Source organism: Papaver somniferum, chromosome 6 (genome assembly GCF_003573695.1).
Source record: "Papaver somniferum cultivar HN1 chromosome 6, ASM357369v1, whole genome shotgun sequence".
NCBI lineage: Eukaryota > Viridiplantae > Streptophyta > Magnoliopsida > Ranunculales > Papaveraceae > Papaver > Papaver somniferum.
The window spans coordinates 3,941,823-3,953,476 of NC_039363.1; the positions used below are offsets into that span (position 1 = coordinate 3,941,823).

Sequence of the window (11,654 nt, forward strand, 5' to 3'; positions counted from 1 at the left end):
CCCATATTTTGTGAGTCTCGTAGAATTTAGGTTTCCTACTTGTGATTCTTGGTTTATTTCTATCTGAGTAGGGTCCTTAGGACTGATAAAAAGAACGGCATTAGATAATAAAACGCCACAAAATCATAAGTAGAGTTCTTTATATCTATAATATAAAGAAAAATGATTTGTTTGGTGTCCCAAGATTTTTTGGTTACTTTTTGACTGGATGGGAATATCCCTCCATGATTTATTTCTTTTACTTGCTTTTCCAGCATATCTATAATATAAAACAAAATGATTTGCTTGGTGTCCCAAGATTTTTTGGTTACTTTTTCACTGGACGGGAATACCCCTCCATGATTTATTTCTTTTACTTGCTTTTCCAGCATATTTTGGTAGATTCTAAGAACTGGAGGGGCAACTAGGTACTCCCAGTTATATCTACAAAAAATCTCCTCTACCATTATCATTGAAACACCTTCATCTCCATTACAGCAACACCATCGCCATCGGCAACACCATCACCACTTTAAAAAGCAACCAATTGTCGTGAATGAGCTCTGCGAAAAATGTTAGACACATTTTTTTTATAGACCTTTCATGTAACTGAAAAAATCATTATAAAAAAAAATCACTAATGAAATTCATCTTGCACGGAATACATTAAGCTTTGAATACCAATTTGTGTTATTCCCAATGGCACGGGCAATCCACTAGTGATTTAATAATAGAAAATCATAATAAAATAATATCTATAAAGCCTCGACTATTCTTAGTTGCATATCGAGTACTTACATTATTCAATTATTACATGGAAGCCAAATCCTTTAAGGGGATTACAATGTAGAGTTTATTTATTCTTATTCATTAGTGTCCCGAGTCAGGACCATACACTTAAGTGACTACACGCCAACCATGCAGAATAGACGAAAATAGCTTCGTACTTTTCTTTCTTGGTGAATTTTCCTGCATCAGATAATGCAACCCATAAAAGTTAATCAGTGAAACTGTAACACAAAAACCGATCTTGCGTGACCAGACATTAAAATCCCTTATATATTACAGATTCTAATAACTAAAATGACAAAGTATGCACCTATCACTGCAGGTAATTGTTGTTGATGTTCCACTGTAGAGACCAATGTTGCTGAACATTCTTGAATGACCAATATGCCCATCCAAAAGAAGCTGAACCATACACATCTAACTGTGCTGTACCAAAGTTTTGATAATCCTCTTGAGGCCCGCCTCTGCCAAATTCGTTAACCCATTCCCCTGAATTCATTTCCAACAAAATAGCTAAGTAACTTCGGACTGTAATGTTGCTATGAACAAACTACCATGTTGTTGTTTTGAGTTGACAGCAACTAGTTAATAAATCACAAAATTGGTTAAAACCAAAATTAACAATTCCTGGGTGAAAATGATATTTAGATTTTGATATTGTTTAAATGTATAAAAATGTAAAAATAGTCAGGATGTAAACAGTTTTATTTTACCCATTTTCAAGTACTTATTCTTATTTTTATTTACATCAGGATGCATCCAGTTTCATCCTTAATATTTTTTAAATTTAAGTCAGGATGAATCCAGTTTCATCTTTGCTATTTTTTTAGTGTCCATTTCACCAATACTAATTTTTACTCGTCCATTTGAACCATGTTTTAAAAAGATTTGGATAAATGACCAGTTTTCGTTAATAAATAAGCACTTACCAATAAACACCAACGGTCCATCAGCAGCGTTTAGGGAATCCATTTGAGTTTTCCTGGTATTATATAAGAAATCGATATTCTCTTGCGGGCTCATACTATTGAATTTATCATCGAAGAGATTGTAGTAGTGCAAGTCCGTTACTACGTTTTCTACCAGTGTCGGCCTTATAAATGTCAGCTGGGTCTCCGGGGCCAATCAACTGACTCATTATTACATAAGCTTTGTCTGAATGTTTTCTCACAATGCCATATCCGTCTTTGTAGTAATTCAATACCGTAGCCAAAGGAACTTCAGGAGAATGTGGTTCATTTACAAGCTCAATCCCCAACAAAGCTGGATGGCTTCCGTACCTGCAAATGAAAAATAACATGCTCATTTGGAGCTCACAGAAACACAATAAAGGTGTCCAGGTAACTGTTTAAGTTATTGATAATTAATACGTTAGAGATGAACACATTTTACTTGGAAGCTAGGAATTCTATTGCATCAAGGCTTTTCTGGATGTTATCCGATTTCGTCCATTCAATAAAACCATCACGACTGGAACTGTGATCCATTCCATTCTGGGAACCCGGAGCTGCGTGAAGGTCGATTATGCATTTCATGCCAAACTCCCTGCACAGCAAGTTAAGGTAAGTCAATGTGAATAAAACTAGGGACAATGATGACAAGAAAATTAGGAAAGAGAGACCCACTGTTCCCATTTGAATGCATTATCTAGAGCTGCCAAACCTCCCCCAACATAAGGAGCTGGCGGATTGGGATCTTTGGTAATCCACCACCCAACAGGAATTCTCACGGTGTTTATTCCATTTTGGCTAAGAAACTGAAAGTCTTCCCGTGTAATATAGCTGTTCCTATGTTCCTGCAATTCAAATAGATTTTTCTTTATAATGATCTAATTATTCACATGTTGCAACAATTAAGTCATAACTTGTATATACAAGAAAATAATGCAATCATCTGATGCTAACATCGACTTCTAGATATACGGGATAGTCTGTTTTACGAAACTTGCCCTTTCCTTGTAAAAAGAAAAAGATAAAAGAAATACTCTCTCCGTCCCTAATTAGATGATCTACTTGGTTTTATATTTTGTCTCATAAATAGATGAACTATTTTTTGTTACTATAACAAATATATATATAATTTGATAATTATGTTTATATTCGTTACGTAAGTGTTTTAAAATGCTTTTCAACGGTATAAAGTTTACGAAAAACCGTGATATACTTTAAGAGATAAAACATTTCTAAATTTTACTAACATCCTTGTCTTAAAAATTGTGCAAACTACAACTAGGTCATCTAATTAGGGACGGAGGGAGTAGAAAATTACAGTGAGCACATGTTTTGCTTTTTCAGGTCCATGCCCATTAGAGAGCTGGTACTCTCCTTGCAAACGGCCACCATCAAAAGTCATTTCAAATATGGCGGCATTACCAGCATCAAATCCTGGGGTCCCAGCATAATTTGCTTTTAGCTTATTTCCAGAAGATGCCTAAAAAAAGTATCAGATATATATGGGTTATAATGACTCGGATTTCAAGTGAGAAGTTTAAATTTTTGAGAGTATCACACCTGTAGATATGTGCCGCTAGAATGTTTAATAAGAACTCGATGTAGGGCTGTCAACGGTAGCTATTGAAACGGATAATTGATATACCGTATTTGTTATCGTTAATTTTATCGGATATCCGTTATCCGATAAAATCCGATGGATATTGAAATTTTTATTCGCTATTCGTTCCGTTAAGAGTAACGGATATTCAATAATATCCTTTAATTATCCGTTTCAGATAATAAATTAAAAAACAGTTAGAATGTTGAAATGAAAAGAGAAGAAAAACTCTGCAGATCTTTTTCTTACAAAAAGAAATGAAAAGAACAACTGAAAAAACAGAGTATCTGTTCTGCTATTCATTCAAAAAAAAAAAAAAACAAGGATATACAAAAAGTTGAAATTCCTTGTCCTGATCTTATCACACATTTATGCCTTCCTCCAATCCTTTTTTTCTACTTCCATTCTATCCCCTCCTTATAAACGTACCTGCAAAACCATGAAATGAGTTAGTTTGTAGTAAACTGAAAATTGTAGTAAATGAATAAAACACAACAATTGATCTTATCAATTGTAGTAAACTAACTAAATTACATAATCCAAACAAAAACACAACATACAGTTTGCCAAGAGTCAAAAGAACATTTCATGCGCATTTCAATCCATCTAAAAAACCAAACAAATCTCATGTTTACAACGGCATAAATCATCATTCAATTACCAAATCCCTTATAATTTTTATAGATCAGCGATGTAACTGAAACAGAACCCTATATCCTAATTCAAACAATAAAAATAAAATCAATTCTCATGGCAAAGAAGAAACTCAAACTCATCCAAGATATATGAATCAATTCAGACATACAGTTCTAGGTTATACAGGCAACTCATTAATTCAACATGCAAGGGATGCAAAATTACATGATCCAAATTAAGTCAGAGCCTCGTACCTGCAGTACATGCAAGGGATGCAAAATTCAAAAAGATATTATCTGCACTGACTGAGAACTTCAGCTAAGCTTGTTCATCGTCATCGTCTGAAATAACAAACAAACAAAAAAAAATCATTTGCGAGACAAGGATGTTTATAAATGATTCACCAACATAAGTTAGAGATAAACCTATAAGATCAGGCAACCAATCATTTAAGCAAAGTAAGGCTTGAACAACTTCTGGAGCTAGTGAACTCCTATGTGTTGTAAGTACCCTACCGCCGTCGCTAAAGGTAGATTCTGATGCTACAGTTGACACCGGAACAGCCAAGACATCTCGAGAAATTTTGGAAAGTATTGGGTACGTAGGGGCATGATTCTTCCACCACATCAATAAATCAAAATGTGTTTCATCATCATCTTCTTCAAGCAATGGTTCATCTAAGTACTTCCGCAACTCTGACTTATGAATATCAACAACACAATCTTGCATCATGTACTCCTTGAATTCAAGTTGAATTTCATATTTTGAAGGAGCTTGAGTATTCTCATGGTTAGATGACTGTGTTCTACTGGTAGAGGAGTTGATAAAATAATCAGGAACAAAACCACTTGAAGACTCATAAGATGAGAAAAGAGTATCCAATTCTTCACGAAAAACCTCCATTTTAGATCTACATAGCATTTCACCATATAATTTCTTGTAAGTAAACTCTACCAACCGCGCCTTATGCCGTGGATCTAAAACCATCCCAATACTCATCAACAAATTACTTGTACTCCAATATTTGTCAAACTTCTTTCTCATTTCCTTTGCCATTTCTCTGATATAACTGTGGGTACTCCTTTCCCATGTTTGAATGTTGAAGTTAATTTGAAAAACACTTAGAAAGTACATGTTGGTTGTTGGATATTTAACCCCTGAAAATTTCTTTGTGATATCATAAAACACTTCCAAACACTTGCAGATAACTATGCCTTGTTCCCACTTCTGAATTTGGTAAACACTTGAAACTATTATCTAAATCTGCTAAACGCATAAATCCTTGGCGCAACTCAATAGCACTCTTTAGCATCAGATAAGTAGAGTTCCATCTATTGTCTACATCAATAGATACATACCGTATAGGAAGCTTCATTTGCAGCAATGCACTTTCAAATTTCTCTTGTCTACCTTGTGAAGACCTTACATACTTGACACATTCACGAATCCTTGCTATAAAGCCTGCAGCTACTGTCATTCCATCTTGCACAACTAAATGTAATATATGACAACTGCACCACATTTGAAACATACTCCCTTCAATAACCAAAGATCCCTTACTATTAAGCCAGCCCTTGAGTCTATCCATCATCACATTATTAGCAGAAAGATTATCAGCAGCCAAAGCAAACCATTTATTATCCACATTCCACTCCAAAGCTATGCTTTTAACCGCTTCTGCCAAAGCTTTACCCGTATGTGGACATGGCACCAAAACATATGCAAGTGTTTTCTTATGCAACTTCCAATCATCATCTATATAATGACATGTAACACAACAATAACCATCCCGTGTATGTTTAGATGTCCACATATCAGTCGTGAAACTGCATCTAGAAGTTAATGAATCTAAAGTCCCTAGTAACTCAGCTTTAAACACAGCATAAATCTTCATAATGTCCTCTCGAGTTGTATTCCTCCCAAGTATCTTGGCCGACGGGTTGAGAGACTTCACAAACTCTCGAAAATATGGATAGGTAACCATATTAAAAGGTAAGTCATGCTTTGCAATCATTTTAGCAAGAAGGTCTCTGAAAACTTCAGGATTAAATTTCCAATTAGCTAATTTTGTACCTTGGTTACCTGTAATCACGGTACTTATTTTTCTCTGGCCAGGTTTATTCTCAGGTTTTTTCTTGCATACTTTTAAATGGTTCCTCAAGTGTCTTGTTCCTTTTGTACTCCGCGCACGAGTTTTAAGGTGACAGTGATCACATACTGACATCATTTCATCCACCACCTTCCCATCTGGCAAAGTCTTCTTCTCAGGTACCCTTTTAAATTCATCCCATACTGCTGATCTTAATGCACGTAGTTTTTTCACTCCCTCACTTGTGTGTACAGTACCCCATGTAGTATTGTCTGCTTCTGATTCTGAATGGGGATTCTCTGCTTCTGGTTCTGGTTGGGGATTCTCTGCTTCTGGTTCTGGATGGGGACGTTTTCTCAATGATGATGCACTTGCTTCATTGTTTTGGGTGTAGGAATTGGATGTGCCAACATTATTGGATGTTATATTTGACATTGACACTGACCTACAGTAAAAACAACAAGAATAAAGGAACAACTCAATTATGAGTAAATCAAAACATTTAAACACAGATAGAAGATCAGATAAACAAGGTTTGAAATGTTGAAAAAAATAAATTTAATTGACTTCTCAATCACTAGCAGAAATGTATATTACATATATACCCTCGCTATCGGATACGGATAATTATCCGTCGGATACTAACACAACCGAATCCGTTACATTAATAGGTGATTATCCGATATGATTATCCGACACTGATACCGATATCCGAAACTTCGGATAATATTCTAACGATTCAAACGAACTCGAACGGACAACGGATATTCGGGTATCCATTGACAGCCCTAACTCGATTATTTCCAGATCTTTCAATAGTAAACGTTTCTTTTAAAGACGGTAATCCCGATATTGCGGTGACAGAGGCCCCTTCACCAGCACATGATAGAAACTGTCCTTTAAAAGAACGAAGTTGATATTCCGATGGAGATACCCTCCATAACTGCAACAGAGAGTAGTTGCACGATCTTAAACATCTCGAACGGTTCAAAAAAGAAGCATGGAAATTCTGGTTTAATATCTGTGATTATCTTACTCTGAAGGTTTCCCAACCACTAGCTTTTTCCCTGTCTACGGTGACAACACCGGAATCTCCTCCCTCCTCTGCACATACATATTTATTGGTGCTCAGAGATTTGAAGTGAACTTTTGCTCCGTCCTGCAATATGAACTTGGATAAATACACAATCACCAAAATTAAAAGAACTTAAGCAAAATCAGACAAAAAGCAAACCACCCGCATAAAGAATACTTACAAGCATATCTCCATTGGGAATTCCATCAAATAGTGAAGGTTTCATCCATCCTTCAATAACCAACCAGTTACCCAAGTTCACACCTCTTACTTTCCCACCCTCCACTCCATCCACGACACACAAAGCTGAAACCAAAGAAAAAACTCGCTAATTAACATAACACTCTTGAAACTGACAAAATAACATAAAATTGGATAAAACGAACAAAAGTAATGCATTTTGATGATTAGTACGATACCAGAATGTGCCAAGGAAAGGTAAAGAAATGGAAGTAAAAGCCATTTGCAAGAAATAGATTCATGAGAAATACTCAAGTGAACACAAGATACATTGTAAAAGAAGAAGCGAAAGACAACTTATATAGCAGCTAAAAATGGTTCAAGTGCACCGTTTACTAAGAACAGGTACCCTGCTTGACCGTTATAGATAAAAGATTTTGACTTTTGCTTGAGCATAAAAGACTTTGACTAATGGGTATTAGAATAATTAAGTCAAGCTTATTATTCTATGTACGTAAAACAAAATACAAAAATTCTCGATAAACCGAGAAAAAATTAATGAAAAAAACCGCTTCTCACAAATTCAACTCCTTGCACGCCTTTCAAGAGGCAGGTCTTATTGGGACCCGTCCCAAAAATAAAAAATAAAAAAATTCTGCGAGTTACGGTTCTGCATTGTTTTTCTCTCTCGGTTTGTTTAGTAACACTGGAAAAAACAAGAATCAACAAAATAAAAGTGATTCTTAACGAATCGAGTAAAAAAAAAAGGAAGGAAAACCCCCTCTCACAGTTTCTCACCATTTACGAGTCCCACCGGATCCAATTCCTCCTGATGATAGTAGGGTCTCGCATATTCTGTCTATCAGTTTTTCCGTGGTTTTTTTTCTTGTCGGTTCGTTTAGATTTTTTGACAAAATAATTAGACCAGCTGATGTATTTATGCAGTTGATGAAGATTGAAGAGCATAGAAAACCATTTAGTTTGAATTCGTGTCCCACCTCATTCAAATGGATCCAAGTATTCTATAACTTGATAAAATAATTATATGGAGGAAAAAACAAGCAAAGCAAAGAGGTGTTTTCAAGATTACGTACCAGAGTGTGGGGAAGAAGAAAGGAAAATAAATGAAAGAAAAAGCCATTTGAAGGAAACAGATTCCATGAGAAACAAAGTAATAATCAATCAAGTGAAACAAGATGAGAGCTACATGAAGAAGAAGCAGAAATGAAGACTTATATTGAGATGAGATGAGAAGTAGTGTAAGAGTACTGATGGCCACCTTGCGATGTTTGACCAATTGTATGAAAGACTTTTGACTAACGACTCAAAAATGCATAAGCCTCAAAAATGCATAAGAAGAAATCAATACGGACCACGGCACTTAGTTTAAGCCGGCAGGGAAAAGTCCACATATTTCTGGTCCTAATTTACATCGTTAACAACGTTAAGAAACTAGTACTGAACGAGCGAGTGCTTACGCTTGGACTAAAAAGAGTACTTAAGCTGTTTGATTATTTAGTGCGCGCCTAACAAATCAATTTTATTGGTTGTCTATAACCAACGGTTATCTAGTATTTAAATTTCTTCTACTTTTAAAGCGATCTTGTTTATAGCCAAAAAATATTAATGGTATCCCTTTTGTTAGTTATAATTTGGTAGACTTGAAAATAATGAAATTGTTTTCAAAATTTCAATACGATACCCCCTCCAAAAATTTGTTGTAACCATGCGGGTGTAAAAGAATAATTTTTCTTCCAAATATAGAACATAATTTTAATTGTGAGATTAATGGCGAGATTGTATAATGACAATCCTACTCTAATATGTTATATGGAAGAACATGGAAAAATCCTAAGTAAATCAACTATGGAATCGTTAGAATCTCATTTAGAAGGTATGGAAATTGAACCATATCATGATGAACTTAAGGTATATAATAACCTACAATAGGGGAACTACTAATCATTTTTTTTTTTGAAGGTTTTTGCTGAGAACTAATCTGTTATAGGATTTGATTTGCACAGTTTAATAATGATTTGATTTGAGTAGTTTCAGAATCATTCTTCTGGGTGATGCAAGTGGTTTGATAAATAAATAAACGTGGAATCATTTTTTCAATCTCTACAAATGAAGAAACTATGCACGGGCGATTTAGGATCTTAGTTCAAATGCATAGCACAAACTATCAAACCATTATGAAAAACACTTAGAAGAATTTTATTAAGTTTAGAAATCAATACAAAGAAAGAAGATAAAACCCTAACTTGGGGAGGAAATAACTTTCTCTCTCTTAAAATTCTATCTCAACTCTCCGAAAAGATCTCTCCTCAACACAGTGGTAGTTGGTCCTATATATAGGAGTTTTACATAGTGGGGGACAGCTAATAAAGCCCCTATTTTCGGATCTGGCGTGCGATGTCCTCGCACGCTTATATTGGATCTTCTCGCACATGCTCTTTGAACCTCGCACATACTTCACACATTACTCATGAGTTCATGACATTATTGGTTCCATCATCTTGGATATGCTACGTGCGAAAGTAGTTCTCTCCTTTATAATGATACCACTTCAGATGATAACCATGTGTGCGATATTTTACCCCTACATTTTTCCTCTTCTCTTAGCGATCTTTATTCTAGAAAGAGCGATGAGAGAAATTATTCTTAATCACCTTATCACGCCCTTTCATAGCATTTTCCGCACTCTACCAACTTTTCATATTCCTTAACATACAATAATCCGGGATCTCAGGCTGGATTGTTCCACGTGTTACTCTCATCGTTTTTCCTCTCAACACGTTGCGATTAATCCTTTCAACTGTGTCTTCATATCTTCTCACCCATTAATGCGTGAGATTTCGAAAAAAAGGGAAAGAGAATCCTTTATAAACCCTTCTTTCGTTTTCATCTCTTTCTTTATACTCTTCTCCTTCCTCTTCAATCTCTGCAGTTTTTTCTTTCTTACTGCTATTGTTTTTTGTTCGATCGTGATTCTTGATCATTCCTCACATTTTCTTTTATCTTTTGTTCCAACTGCTGCTTTAATTTCTCGCTTTCTTAATCATAGCAATTATCTTGATCCTCATGATTATCTTGATCATCTTCCTATATTTATAATCTTATTCTTAAGAAATATCAATGGGTCACAAGGCATGATGGAGAATGGTGGAACAGTTTGAAAGATTGCAGGTTGAACTTAGGGACCAAGGATTTAAGTTATATGCTCCTCCTTCATCAGGACCTACTTTACCCTTGAACCCTAAATGGTTTGAGTCTGATCAATGGGATAATCAGAAAGTTATTATCTCAGTTGGGCAATTGCTCTCCGGTCTTCTCATTCCTCTCTTCAACCCGCGAATTCCTTTGTTTTATCAAATCTTATCGCATGAAAATTTTAAACGTGCGATCTATCAATTAAGTGGTGATGCCATTAGGATAATGGTGGAGTTCGCTCATTGTGCGGCTGGATTAGGATCGCTTTGTCCTAACGTGGAAATTAACCCTTATGATTACACAGTCGAGAGTTTCTTTGCTCAGTATGACGTTGTTATCATGAAGTGTGAATCGTCTCGCTGCGGCATTCTCTTAGCAAGAAAAGACGGTCTTGAAGAAAAAGACAGGATTATGCGAGATGTTGATTTTAACGATTCAACTAATCGCACCGCACGCAAATCTAACGACGCATGCTGGAATGTTTATCATGTCATTCTTGAAGGTCCATACATTACTGTTTTTGGTGACAATAAGCCGATAAATCCTCTTCCTGAGGGTTTTTCAATCTGCTCTCCTTGGGAGTTCAGTTGGATTGTGAGGGAGAAGGTGGTATGTCATTCTAAGCTTCTCTCATTCACCAATTTTATTTTATTTTTATTTTCTTTTTTCTTTTTATGGCTCAAAGAAGGCCATCCACAATGGAAGCGCTACGTTCGATCATTGATGAAGTAAGAAATACTTTTATTCATATTTTAACAATATTCTTGCATGTATTTATTATCTTTATCTATGTGCGAAGGTGGATGATTTAGGTATTGATGGCGCTGATAATGAAGATCTTTCTGCGGGGGAAGAACAAGTTCCTTCTCAAGTGAAAGCTAAGGGCAAGATGGTTGCTTCTAAGTCCTCTACAAAGAATGTCAATAAGAAGGATAACCCCAAGAAGAAAAGAAAGATTACTTATACTACCTCTTTCCCTACTCCTTCAGTTCCTTGCACTCAGGGAAATGAGCTACCATTCCCTGATGAGACTACTTCAGCTTCCCCCGTGGACCAATTGTCTCTCATCCTCAAAGACTCCTTCACAGTTGTTGGTGATGACGACTTAGTTCGCAAAATATTTAAGTGATGAAGAACATAGGT

The 11,654-nt window shown here is 35.7% G+C and overlaps 1 pseudogene; it reads right to left on the reverse strand.

Annotated features, from left to right (window-relative positions):
• Positions 1–1,081: 1,081 nt before the first annotated feature.
• On the reverse strand, positions 1,082–7,581 carry LOC113290351 (annotated as a pseudogene).
• Between the last annotated feature and the right edge of the window lie 4,073 nt (positions 7,582–11,654).